General features: G+C 42.1%; 1 protein-coding gene across 6 annotated transcripts in view; it reads right to left on the reverse strand.

Moving 5' to 3' along the window:
* The window catches only part of LOC111867986 (gamma-aminobutyric acid receptor alpha-like), a 167,150-nt gene that overhangs the window by 126,135 nt on the left and 27,850 nt on the right, over positions 1-13,165 (reverse strand). For 5 of the 6 annotated variants that reach the window (XM_033752896.1, XM_033752895.1, XM_023858258.2 and 2 more), the window contains exon 1: positions 11,437-11,557. The exons of the other annotated variant lie outside the window; for it this stretch is intronic. The gene's annotated coding sequence lies outside the window, so the exon portion shown is untranslated. Of the gene's footprint in view, positions 1-11,436; positions 11,558-13,165 lie in introns of those variants that run through there. 6 annotated transcript variants of the gene reach the window in all.

A 13,165-nucleotide genomic window follows, 5' to 3' on the forward strand; every position in this document is an offset into this window, starting at 1 on the left:
TTTGCCGCTACGTATGAGGTTTATTGTAATTGGCTTTTCTAATCACGTGTCAGTTTACTCGTTATAAATATACCATCCACATAATCACCTGGTAAGTCCTTCCGTTAGAAGTGTACGATTCCACCCCACCCCCCAACTCCCCTTACCCGCATCCTTTCTATGTCGACAACATTCGAGTTGCAAGGATGTTAAAATTTTCTGCCACCCTAGGCATTTATCCTCTTGTCTCTCCGTCCTCCCCTTCCCGCGCTCTACTTGAATACGTCAGCACATCAATAAGTACTCAATAATACTGGGTCGTGCACCGGATTCTGTCTGCAAAGAATCACACCACAAGCAGTTGAACTGTGCGGATGAAATTGCGAGGAAATATTCCGTTTCAAAGCAATTGTCGTGGTTACGTACCCATGTGTAAGCCTGCGTGTATACTGGGAAACAATTGTGTCAGACAAGAAGCCCAATCTTGATTTGGTTCTATTATAAGCAGCGACAACAGGCCAATTTAACAATAAAATATCTGTTTTATTCTAATGATTAAGTAACGTAAGGTCTAAAACTTTGTGACGATGGTACAGTAGTACAAATGTTATGTTTCTGGACATTATCAATCGTCGTGTTTTATCTAAAAACAATTTCCTCTTTATATTTCAAAACACAACTTTTCGAAGACTGGATTCTGTCTCCGTCTTCAGGTAAAACCTACTCCGGAAATAGGGCCTAGCTCTATCGATTTCACAAAACTGAGTAGGTTTTACCTGAAGACGGAGACAGAATTCAGATTCCGAATGGTTGTGTTTTGAAATATAAAGAGGATATTCTTTTTTAGATAAAAACACAGTGATGGATAGTGTCCAGAAACATAACATTTGTGCTAAGTAACGTTTTGAAACTGCCCTTTTATATTCCATGACAAAGGACTAGTTCTATCGACTGAGCCCAAATTTAATAGGACTCTTTCCTGAGGACGGACACATATTCCAGTATCCGAAACACTGTGTTTAAATAAAAATGACGATTGTCCGAAAATATCATAATTGTATACAATATTAAGTTTGTGGTATTATGTGTTATGACGCCGTGCAGTTTTGTCAGCGGATCCCGAATACTCGGAAGAACACATTGCCTTCATCTCCTCAAAGTCGCTGTGCGTCACATGATCATCTTTGTATCGAGCCGTAACTGAGTAACGTCTTCGCAAACAAACACTTTCCCACGGCAATGATCGAAGTACAATAAAAGGTGTTTTCTATGCGGTCCTTGCAGAGGTGTTATAAGGAGGAAAATTGGAACAAGACACACAGATCCCGTGTGGAAGCGAATACTTCTACCGTAGCTCTGCGAGTGGCAGGAGGGAGTATAACTGGGCCACCCTGCTCCTAGGTGATATAAACACGGGGACCTGGCCCACCAGGTTGTGGGAGTCTCGAATCTGAGACAGCAAAATGTGGACATGAGTCCTGCGGGACTCGGACCTCAGAATGCGCTGACGAGGACCAACGGCAATTGTAAACGACAGACCCATCCTCTCGTGAGAGAGGATGTTACACGAGGGCTATAGCAGTAAGGGTTCATTTGTAAAATAAAATCGCCTGTCGTTAGTCTCGCCCGTGAGAGGTACTCAACATTTGAGTGAGTTTGCGGCATGTGGTGTTGATGTGTTCGTGATCAAATGCGACGCGGAACACGTGTGAGAGAAAAACAACAGGAAAGTACAGCAGTGTACAGTGAAATGGGGTAAGGCTAACTGAGCCTGCATCAAAATATTTCCTCCGGGTGTTCGGTATTCCTGTTAGAGGGTTCCGTGACTAACTTCAGTCACTCCATACAATTTCGGTGTAATATCTCGATTATATCATCACAGTTTTTCTAAATCGTTAAGAATTCTTCCTTCATCAATACTGCTTACATTCAAGTCTACGTATAGTCCAGCTTCTGACACCGGTATAAATAAGCACCAGTTTCTTAAAAAAAATTCAGTTTGGCCAGTGAGACTACGTCACACATTTGATTCACATGTGGGAGCCGCCACCCACAATGAATTAAGCGCTAGCCAATCAGCACGAACTACAGCAGCTCCAACGGCCATTTCTTCGCGCGCCATTGGCGACAACGTACCTCCGATATGTTAGTCGTCAATCGCAGTCTGGAAAATATCCCCTGCTACGCAATGGCTCAGTAATCAGTTTTCCGCGGAAACTGACTGGCACAACACAGTAACGGAATTGTATGAACTGATGAGTTCTATCCGGTCAACGTCTAAGCTGCATAGCGTGGACCAACCGGAGATACAGGAGATGTTACCCGTGTGGACCGAAACTGCCTAACAGTAATAAATACCTAGGGGCTCAACCCCAAGACTTACTGGCTAACTGACCGTCAGTCGCAATGTGACTTTGATTCGAACTACAGGAGAGAACGAAGACCCCATTCCAAAAATAGGTACACCAAAATTATACGCTCTCCAACCAAGGACGGGGACATCACAAGAGAAAAATTCTCAAAATTTAACCACGCTCTGCTACCATTTGAACCGCCCCTGCCCCTTCTTCTCTCAGTTTACTTTTTCGAGCCGTGAAGTCGGGAGAAGCAGCCCGTCGTCGCTGGCTCTATTGCTCTGTTCGCAAGCTCCCCAAGATATTCGTGGGGTATCCAAGCTATACGGAGAAGCTACAGTGATACGTCGGCATTTCAGATAACAATAACAAGGTTTAATGAACAACATAACAGACTTACACAGAATATACAAAAAGAAATACGTAATCAAGGCACAAACGGGGCACAGCAACCCAAATCCATGATTGCGCAACAGTCGCGACAGAGAATAAGCTAACCCGCCCCAGTTTCGCTAACTTCATTTAGGCGTCAAACAGGTTACTCCAGAAAAACACTTTTTTTTTCCTTGGCACTACAGCCCCAGTGGGCCTAGGCCTACTTCCATGAACTCCGTTCATAGAAAAACAAATAATAATGATAATAATAATAGAATATAGATAAATACGCGCATCGCAACCGTTCTAAAGCCAACGGCTTGCGATCGCGGGCAGCCTTTACCTTACCAGCCAGCCACGGAAGATTTACCGAACGTAATTTAGAGGTACCAGGTCCAAACACAATTTCCAGTAGCGTTCCCCGCTGGCTGGTAAGCGTCCCAGACTGCGAAGCAGGTCTCGTTTCCTTCCACGAGATCGGAAGGGGGATAGAAGGTCATGTGATACATAGGCACTCACAAAGATAAGACATCAACATATGGTGGTGAAGATGGCATATAGGAATGGCAGACAAAAGCCATCTAACCTACAGCACGGCTCAAATTCTAAGACGTGTTCCGTCTGCGGTCCGCACCGGGTCATGAAAGGACACGTAATTTATTCGCAGGAATAAGCAATTGTAAACGACAGACCCATCCTCACCTCAAAGAGGATGTTCCATAAGGACTATAACCGCAAGTGTTCAGTTGGAAAATAAAATTACTGGTCGTGAGTCTCAAGGGGCTTGTCGCAAAGACGAACTGTTCGGTGGTAAACCGCCAGTCGTAAAGTAACTCTGACTCTCTACAGGAGAGGACCGTGGCCGCAAGTCTTTAGTTGATAAAAAATACTGGTCGTGAGTCTCAAGCGTTTTTGGTGCCAAGACGAAGAGATTGACGGTAAAGCGCCAGTCGTAAGGAACTCTGATTCTGAAACAGGAGAGGAACATACAAAGAGGAAGTTACAACGAGAAGACAGGACAGAAGCGGAGGAATTTCCGTGGTCCGAAGCGCTACTAAGCAACGATNTTTTGGTGCCAAGACGAAGAGATTGACGGTAAAGCGCCAATCGTAAAGTAACTCTGAGTCTGAAACAGGAGAGGAACATACAAAGGGGAAGATACAACGAGAAGACAGGACAGAAGCGGAGGAATTTTCATGGTCCGAAGCGCTACTAAGCAACGATTATTTAAGGCATAACATACTGGAATAACAGGAGTGTGTTTTGGTTGTTGTAAGAAGCTCGTCCGTGTATTCCTTCTAGCAACAATAAGTATTTGTTATAGACGTTTACTACGCGGTTGTCTCTTCAAGCATACAATCCAACACACACACACGTTCCTGACGAGAAATTTGATTCATTAAACGCGCAGATAACTGTTGTGGTTTCAGTAATAAAATACCCAATAAAAGTACATAACGTCAACATAGGAAGAGCCCAACCAGTATGAAAATAATTTATGTTCTCTATTTAAAAATATCGTCTTGAAGACAAACCGAGACACGTGCGAAAGTGTCACGTGTCACTAATTGAAAATTAAGCACTAAGCATACAAGAGGCAACATGAATACGTTCTGTCTACATTACGGTTATATCAATTATATGAAGATATTCAGAGTCACGAATTATTTAAAATTATCGTTGTCTCTGTCTGCTCGAACACGAGATTTAATTCCTGGAGCATCGGCTAGACAAACACCGTCGCTTGTCTTTCTAAACAATCGGCAAACTCAGAGATATCAGAGATCTGTACACATGCATAAATGAATTTCAGATGAGATTTTCCTCTAAGTAAAGTAGTGACGTGTGCAGTCTGCATATTTCTGCCTGCCATTTTCAGCGAATTGCTCAGTGGATTTCTTTGATCCCACTATCTGAGGAAAGGATTGTAGGGTGAGTGTGGGATGTAACAGGGGTTTAGTTACACCGCTTTACCCTCTCTCCTTTTCACAAGACAACTACAACCACTGTCTCCTCAGTTCTTCTGACGCGACCCAGAGAGCAGGCCTAAAACATGGCGCTTCTCGTGATAATCTAAACAGAGAAACGAATTACTCTGGGATATAATTAAACATTTATGAGTCGGGATAGTGCAGTTGGATAGCGACTGGCTACGGGCTGGACGACCGGGAGGTCGGAGTTCAAATCCTGGTAGAGTTCTCCGTGTCGTCCAGACCGGTTCTGGGGCCCACCCAGCCTCCTATCCAATGGGTACCGGTGGCTCTTTCCGGGAGGGCAAAGAGGAAGGGCCGTGAAGCTAACCACTCACCTCCGCCTAGTGCCTAGGTCAAGAAAAAGTGGGTCTATACATCCACTCCCCCATACTCCTTCATGGCGTAGTGCTTAATTAGTTAAGTATAGGGACAACTTTACCTTTTTTTATTAAACATCTAGGGAAATTATGAATTTAGAAGGACACCGCAAAATGTTATTACTTTTGAGAGTACTAGCTCCTGGGATATAGCGCCATCTAGTCCGTTGAAAGACAACAGACGTTTCGGAGGAATATAGGATCTACCCCTTTGGGGTCTAAGAATAAACTGAGGAGGTAACAAATCTGCTCTGCTTGCTTTCCCTTTTCAGTCTATGCTTTCCATAATAATGTATTTCAGCATCCTGTTGCATTAATCCCAATTATTTCATCAATATACGAATATATCCATAACTGGGCTGTCAAAAACGACGTTAGGACTCTAAGGATCAAAATCCCATACTACAGCTAGCTGATTAGATATCCAAAATTTTTGTGAACTCCCAAATTTCAAAATTACCCAATCAGTGGAATTTAAGGGGAGTGACACGGCTGAGGAACTGAAGGACCGAGGACCTCAGGGTCTTCAGAGAAGTCAGTCGCCGAGCTCAGTTGTCTGCCAACTCGTGAACTGTTTAGATGCAAAATTTGTATCACCGCTGTTCCGGACAAAAGCCTAAATCCAAGAAGCCGAGGTTTTTACTTAAACTATTCCGATAACTTCCGGTGCGGTGTAGCAGGACTAAAGCTAGGTAAGTACTTATATATGTAAGTACAGTGTATGTGCTATCAAGTGATTAGAAGTGTTAATAAATGATCACAGTGCTTCAGTGTAAAGGTAGAATAGTGTTTATCCCTTCCCTGCCTAAGCAAGGCCCTGCCAAACGCTGAGGAAGAAACTCAGCTCTACCAACAGCTGAACTAGTTACCTCTCTCTCCTAAATTAAACCCGTAATTATCGTGAGCCGACACCCGTTGAACTTATTGGCGCCCAACAACAGAAAAAAGACAAATGAAAGGAGTGACGATCAACGCGTGGCAAGCTAAAGGGGTAAGGAAGGTGAGCGAGGGACGGTTATAGAATAGACATGAAATTGTAACGTGTATGAGTGATGCTAGACGGCGTTAGATCGGTAATCGGATATACTGAAAGCTTACAGATCACAACTTCAAGTAACTATAGCGCTATTGCTAATTCATACAACCGCAGTTCACTTCAGCATGAACTGAGTCTTCTCAGTCTGCCGTGTCTTCACCAGTCGTTGCCTGGTGACGTGTCCCAACAACGTTCTCTGCTTTCGTAATGACGTTCTTACCGACTGGAGAGTATCTCACAACTAACTCATTGCCCCAAGTATACTGCTTATAACTTCTTGGCACTGACCGCACAGAAAACACCGTTCTACTGTTGCTGTTTCCAATTGTTGCCGTACAAAAATATTTCTTTTGGATGCGGTTACTCAGTAACGGCTCTTGTATATCTGCTTATTTTGCGGTCGTTGCCTGGTAACGGGTCTACATGCCACAGTACATTGATAAAAATACTTCTCGCTAGTTCGTGACCCACTATGTAACTTACGCACACATAACGTGTAAATTCTTGAAAATTCGTTCATATGGTAATTCGAAACGGCGTAATTTCAAAGCTTTCATCTCACGGTTAACTTATTTTTTTGTATAAAGAAGACTGTTATTTGATACACAGAGCACTGTCTTCCTAATGCGCATGCTAGTACCAATAGATTCACTGTTGATTATATTGTGACATGTAGACATGCAACGACTGCGTAAATACATTCTCGTGACAACGAATAGCCAGGCAACAATCGGATAACTTCCGTTTCTATGCAACACGCTGTAAGTACAATAATAGAAGAAGTGATTTTTCTATGTGGTTCGCATATATCCATTACTGGGCAATGGACGTGTTTTCCGTAAGGTCCGACCCGAGTCTACTTAACGAGAAGCTAACAATAATTGAAAGATGACCCGTGTGGAGGCGGGGTCGAATACCTCCACCTAGGCCCTGCGAGTCGTAGGAGGCGACGAATAGGAAGTCTCGAGTCTGTGACAGCAAACATTGTCACGAGTCCCAAGGGACTCGGACCCGAGAAAGACTGCGCTGGCAAAAACCAGAAGCATATACAAAAAACAAACCTGTCCTCTGGTGAGAGAGGACGCCCCATAAAAGCAAAACCGTAACTGTCAAACAGTAAAAATTATCTGGTCATGAACCCCAGATGGGGCTCGACACCAAAACTGACTGACTGACTGACTGACCGACCGTCAGTCGCAATGTGACTTTGACTTTGAACTGGTAGTTGAGATGAGTTCAGGGCTCATCTGTGGAGTGTTAACCAGCGGGTAACGGAAACGGAAGAATCTCCATTGGTAAGATTCATTACCAGGATATTTTTAGTGAAGACGCCACAGAGGAATTGAGATTGTGGGGAGCAGTTACCAAGTAAAGTCTGGTGGAAATAGACTGAAAAGATTTAGTGTGAAGTGAATTGTAGTTTCGAGAACAGCAATAGTCTTATAGTTACTCCTAGGCTACAAGCCGGAAGGTCGCATGTTCAAGTCCCGATGAGGTCATTGGATTTTTTTTCAGTTGACCTAATCCTTCCAGCCGCACTATGGCCCTGGGGTTTACTCAGCCTCTAACAGAAATGAGTACGAGGAATTAATTAAATAATTTTCATGGGGAGTAAAGTACGGCCGGCGCGTAAGGCTGACAAACTTACCGCCATCTTTGAGCCGATTGTCTAGATAATGTGGGACCCTCAACATCTCACAACCCTATGGGCCTTCACGACCTGGTACAGGGATAGCTTTACTTTTACTTTTTTACGGCATGTATGTGACCAATAAATCTATTTACCAACCAAACCCCGTCTATAGTCACTCATACACGTGACAATATTTTCTGTACTTGATAAAATTTATAAAAATTTTGGAGGATATTTGTAAACTTAGGCAGTGCTGCAGTGAAGCCTCTGTTCGAAGCTTTTGAAACGATGCAATTAAATGAAAAGGGAATGAGAATGACGCAGCGTAAAGAGAAGCTCCGCTTTGCTTTACGCTGAAACAATAGGAAGCCGTTTTTAAAATATTACGTTTCATCACAATAACAATGCAAATGTAAATATACTGATTTACATGACATGTTACTTCTTCAGACAGTCAAACAATCGCTTGTTTGTTTATTTCATGAATTCGCAGTGCGTGTAGTTCTATCACATCAGTGTCAAGGAATTTCAAATGCAAAGAAATGCTTATTTTATTTTGAAAATATCTCGAATATGAGCGGAGTGTCTTTGTATTTTCCTAAGTAGATTACTGTGAAGTTACAAATAGGCTAAATTTCCCTTTAATGTCTTAAAAATATGAAGTGAAAATTCGAGTAAACGCGAAATCGACTAAACTTTAACAATATTCCCATGAGCATTTCGCTGGGACCATAAGAAAGGTGGTTTATTAACAAGGCTCTCAGTATATTAGTCTTCGATTGATGGATCATATTGTTGTATTATGCATTGGAATGGATGAGGAATAAAAATGTCGTGGTGTAATTCGAGTAATATCACAGTACTTGCTTGAAGCAACTGAGGAAAATCATGAGCCTCAGCCGCCCTTTACCTACAAGAATATTCCTGGTACTTATCTCTGTTAAGAGTCTGAGTCGACCCCAGGGCCATAGTGTGGCTGCAAGGATTAGGCCAATTGAAAAAGTTTCACCTCATCGGGACTCAAACCCTCTACCTTCCGGCTTGTAGTTTCGTGCTTCAATCAACTACGCTACTGTGTGCTCCCCATGTATACAGATGGCTCTCGTTATAAGCGGTGTTTCCGTTCCTAAAATCGCGTCGTATATCGAAAGCGTGTAAATCAGAAAACGTACTGAATTAACAATAAGAACCGTGGAAGGTTAGTAGGAGAATCCAAGACGTTTAAACGGTGGAGATAGTCAGGGAAACTGCACAAGCAATTCAATGAGGCCGCGCGGCAGCTTTTACCGAGGCCACTTACAGAATATGACACTGAAATAATACAATGTAATATATACGGTATATGAGAAAGGAAGATAACTGATGTACGTGTAACAAGAGTCAGTGTAATACAACCAAGTACATGTGTATGTATAGTGTGCTTAAAGAATCGTCAGACGGTTAACTGGAAAAGAAAGCAAATATACAACTTGGAATGCACGTGGCAGACAATTGTCATCTAGTGCTATTTTTAGGTTGACAGAAATCACACCTTACACGAGATAGCATTGAATCACGGTGGGATTGTAGGGCTGCAGTTTTAAATTGCATTTTGATTTTGATAACCTAAAGCACATAACAACCACCTTCTTCACTATTAGACTTTGTTCAGCTTTACTTTTCTAAGTGGGGCCCCTCTGCCCCTAGCACGGCGCATCCTATGGTTACGGATAGAGTAAACCTTCTCCAAATATTGAGGATAGGTCTGAATTTTGAGTAGTTGCGGCTAAGCGACTAGGAGTGGTGCTCCAATTTCGATTTTGAGTCTAAAAGACCACCATATAACGAAATATTACAAAGCCTTGAACTTAAACAGATTTATTTGGCATGCCCTGAGAAATGGAAAAAATGGACACATTTTTTTTATATTAGTTTTTTAAATATCACGAGTACTTCAAATGAGGCCAGGATTGCTTCCTTCAAATCCATTCCAATTCATCACTCACTAATCATCCTACAATTCGACACTGTATATTCTGAGCTACAGACAGTGTCGTAAATCGGTTGGATCATCAATGACTTCGCTACAAGATTTTACATTTACCTTTAGAATGCATGATTGAATTATTTCACTAGAGCAGGATACAAATGCACTTACAACGTAGCATTTGAAGGGCGTACAAATATATGATCTTGATATTCTATCAACACACCATTTTTGACCTCATTTATTTTCTGCGTCTTAAGTATAAAAATTCTGCAATATTTAATTTATATTCCGTTTTAATTTAGATATTCATAAAACCAATAACTTGGGATATCCTTTAAGTGTTACCTATTATCAGAACCCTGTTTAGTTCGCAGACGTAAAACAAATGAATGACTGAATGAACTTAAAAAGAAAAATGTTGTATATTGTATGTATACATTTTAACGTTTAGAACATGTACTGTAATAGTGGCTTCTAACTGTATTAATGTAAAAGTGTCTCTCTGAAGATGGTCTCTGAAGACCGAAACATGTAAGAGCATGAATAATTGAAATAAGAAAATCTTAACCAGTCACACTGAACTCTATTTAACTTTTACATAATATCAGTGTGACGGACCAGAATGAAAAAAAAAAAGGAAGTTACACTTCAAAATACCGTTCAGACAGTCGTCATAAACTGAAATCGTGAGACCGTAACGTAATTTTTTCAGATAGTGAACTGCTGTGAATTTAGTGAATAGGAAGGCCATGGACCCGTTCCCATGGCAACCCCAATGAGCTCTCGTCAATGGAGCGAAATACTCAGAATCAAACTCAACTGGGCCTCCATACGCAGCGTCCGTCCGTCCGTCGTTTGTGTCCGACTGTGACAGAACGAAAAATATAGGAGAACTTACTGTCAGAGAAATCAATCCAGTGACAGTCAAATTATTTAATGCGGACAGACTGACATGACAAAGTTAAAAGTTGCGCTTCGAAGTTTTTATGAACACCCCTAAAACCGTCCTCTTTCCAATCAAGTGCCGGGCATCGGACAAAACTAACTTATAGAGTGAATTGTGACAAAGCGTAATCAGTCGAAACAGATCGTGAAATTTCCTTCGAACCTGACTTCCTTTGAAGAGCACTGACTTTTGGGATGTGACACCGTGTAGGTAGGTCACCAATTTTCTTAGTAGCATACCACTTCCATCTTCATGTGCAGAGAACGAACTCAGTGACAAACATTGCACGAATGGCATCCCTTCTAATCTTCGATTCACTTCTACCAGACTACACGGCATCAGATACCTAAACATAGAACTGTGTATAGTAGTCGTCGATTTGAGAGCGTCTTATAAACTTATGTTCATCAATTACGACACTGCAAACGAGCGTAATGGTCGAGTCGCATTTTTATATCATCCTGAGTTCGACCCCTGACGCTGGCACTGACCATATTGACCGAGATTTTTCGTGATTTTCCTCAGTCCTTCAGGCAAATCTCTGGATAGGTCCCGAATTACTACGGCTGTCTAATGGAGCGGCGTTGTGTTACGGTGGCGCCCGAAGTTCTATCACGGATTTGTTCGGTTTGAATGTACGCTGAGACTCCGGCTATCTTGAATGAGGTGTTTCGTGGTTTTACAAATATCGGTATGATACATCTAGTCTGAGCTACTGGAGACGTCGCTAAAGAAACGAAGAACAAAGGAGGGACAGTTGCGGTGCAAGTGGAGGGCACGGACTGCTTCCCTACCTGTGCAGACTAAGCGACTTGAGCAGCGCCGATCACCTGACGTTGCTGGACAGTCGCCGTGTGGAGCTGTGGCCGTCGGGACGCCACGGGCTGCCAGCAGCCACTGAGCGTGTTGGAGCGAGGGCCACAAGCCGCTGTCTGCCGACGCATGTCACAACAGACATCGGACAGCGTTCGTACGCGCGTCGTACTAAATCGGCTTCTTGTCACCTTCTTCCTTCTCTCTGTCCTTCCTCCTCTCTCTATGTCCTTCCATCTCCTCTCACTCCTCTGTTAGCCTCATTCTTCCCCCTCTTTTCGTTCGTACACGTGACAATATTATGCTCGGCACATATTTAAGGTAAGTCTTGTAGCTCTGCAGAGAGGCATAATTCAACAAGGATTATTACATTATGCGTAGCTCTACCCTTCGTAGAGTCAATAGTCAGCAATCAGCAATCCGAAAATAACTGACGAACAACGAAGTCTCTTGCTCTCGATAATAATGAAAAGAAGTTTCCTGCAGTCTGAACTTATAGGTATTCATATTTATAAATATATATTTAATTTAGAATCATCCTGTATATTTATGAACTTATTTAAATAATTACTTAAACTATCTAATGAATATAAAGGTCTGAAATTTTAATCTTTAATGATTCGGAAAATAACGAAGATAGAGATAAACTGGTTACATTGTTGGATTGAGAAACTCAAAAAGTTTTGTGTCTATTGTTAATAAAGTTGTACATGTGCTCCATTTGTTGCACGTAGAATATCGACAATTGTCGATTTCTTGCCAGGTTCGGGCAAGCATACCGACATGCACAGTGGCTATTGCGTCTCTTGCTTTGGTTTTTAATTGATCGATGTCTCTCACCTGCGTCTTATTTTATATATATATATATTTATTTATTTATTTATTAGCAATCAGAATTAAATACATTCGTTAAGCGAATTTGCTAATTTAAACACCGTCCTCGTGTGCTTATTGTACCGTGATGAGGGCTCCTCCAATGAGAGATCCTCTTCAACCATCAAGTAGATCTGCTGGCCATAATTTCGTTAGCCTTCTCGTTGTTGTTGTTCCAGTAGGGGCTGCAGTAATGTGTTGCTATGGTGTCCTAGTTTATCGATGTTTTATGCTTCTTTCTTGGATGACTTCTTTGATGAATGGTACATTGAGATCGTCATGTGGGGTCTGATTAGTCACATACCAAGGTGCATTTGTGACCATCCGCAGTATTTTGGACTGCCTTCGTTGCATTATGGCTATGTTCGATTTACTGATGCATCCCCATAGTTCGATTCCATAGGTCCAAATAGGCTGTATGATTGTCTTGTAAAGAAGTACTTTACCACTTAGCGATGCGCTAGATTTACTTCCAATGATCCAATGTCTGTCTTTTACTTTTAGGTCTACCTGTTCTCTTCTTTTTTTGGCTTCCAAGTAAGCCTGGAATCCAAGTGGAGTCCAAGATACTTTGCTGTTGACGATTGTGGAATTACAGTATTATTTATGTGTACGGCTCGGCACTACTCTAACCTGCGTCTTATAAGCAATGTTTTTGACATAACCCCAGAGGAAAAAGTCCAGTGGGGTTATGTCAGGTGATCTTGGGGGTCTAATGAGGTGGCGCACCGTCTTGTTGGAAAATGATTTGGGGCGGAATCGCTTCAATTTGCGGGAATACAAAATTCTGCAACATGTTTAGGTAAATGACTGATGTGACTGTCTTTTCCGCGAAAA

This window comes from Cryptotermes secundus, unplaced genomic scaffold (genome assembly GCF_002891405.2).
Source record: "Cryptotermes secundus unplaced genomic scaffold, Csec_1.0 scaffold508, whole genome shotgun sequence".
In the NCBI taxonomy this organism is placed as follows: domain Eukaryota; kingdom Metazoa; phylum Arthropoda; class Insecta; order Blattodea; family Kalotermitidae; genus Cryptotermes; species Cryptotermes secundus.